Here is a 1,101-nt window from a genome sequence, read left to right as displayed (position 1 = left end):
ATGTGTGTATAGAGATGTATATGTGTGTGTGTGTGTACATGTGTATATGTATATATAGAGAGAGAGCGAGAGCGGGGGGGGGGGATATTTATTTTATTTGTTTAAGTGCTTACCAAAAGATTACACAGTTTGGCAATTAAGATAACGATTTCAACAATTACCTCTTCCTTCCTCGCTTTACCATTATACATCAGGTGTGGAATGAACCTACCTCCCACTTCTTATCACCAGACATATGCATGCATGTATGTGTGTGTGTGTGTATGTGTGTGTGTGTGTGTGTGTATAGAACTGCTTAATCATAACAATATGTGTGCCAGTAGATTGTGTGAATGTGTGATGTATGTGTATGTACATAGAAATGTGTATGTGTACACATGTATGTGTACATATATATGTGTATATACGTGCATGTGTGTTTATATATACACTCACATACACATATATACAAATAAACATGCATTTTCGTGTATATGTATACACTTATATTCAGATGTATATGCATGCGTTTATGTCTCTACATGCAAGTACATGTGTGCGTGGGTGTGTGTGTCACATCAAAATATGCAGACAACCACAGGGGTTAACAGGGACAGACAGGGGCAAACAGGGGCAGACAGAGAGAGACAAAGAGTGTGTGTGTGTGTGTGTGTGTGTGTGTGTGTGTGTATGCCAATACATATGTATGCACACTTGCACTCGCACTCACACTCACACACACACACACACACACACACACACACACAAGTAGACACAAAAGGAGGAAACCCGTTTTATGAGCGAGGCAGGCAGAAGATAAACAAAATACACAACAGACACTGGCTACATTGATGCTATATAAGGAACGGGTCAGACAAGGTTGCGGCAAGTTTATCAAAACTACAGAGTGATGACAATGCAGAATGGAGATAATCTCTAACAGATTCTGTTTGATAAATGAGTTTAAAAATAGGCTGGGTGGAGCATCATAGGGGTGTTGGTAGAAGAGATGGAAGCAGACTTTCTAATAGAATTTTGAGACAATATGGGATATTCAGAAGGCCGATTCAAAGTTTAGAGATGCTGTAGTTAGTGGTTTCAAATTTTGGCACAAGGCCAGAA

General features: G+C 39.5%; 1 protein-coding gene across 5 annotated transcripts in view; it reads right to left on the bottom strand.

Moving 5' to 3' along the window:
• The window catches only part of LOC106879942 (mannosyl-oligosaccharide 1,2-alpha-mannosidase IB), a 216,977-nt gene that overhangs the window by 94,807 nt on the left and 121,069 nt on the right, over positions 1-1,101 (bottom strand). The gene's annotated exons all lie outside the window — the stretch shown is intronic.

Source organism: Octopus bimaculoides, chromosome 18 (genome assembly GCF_001194135.2).
Source record: "Octopus bimaculoides isolate UCB-OBI-ISO-001 chromosome 18, ASM119413v2, whole genome shotgun sequence".
In the NCBI taxonomy this organism is placed as follows: Eukaryota; Metazoa; Mollusca; class Cephalopoda; order Octopoda; family Octopodidae; genus Octopus; species Octopus bimaculoides.
Note: the sequence above shows the minus strand (reverse complement) of the source record. Positions and strands in the feature narration are given on the sequence as shown.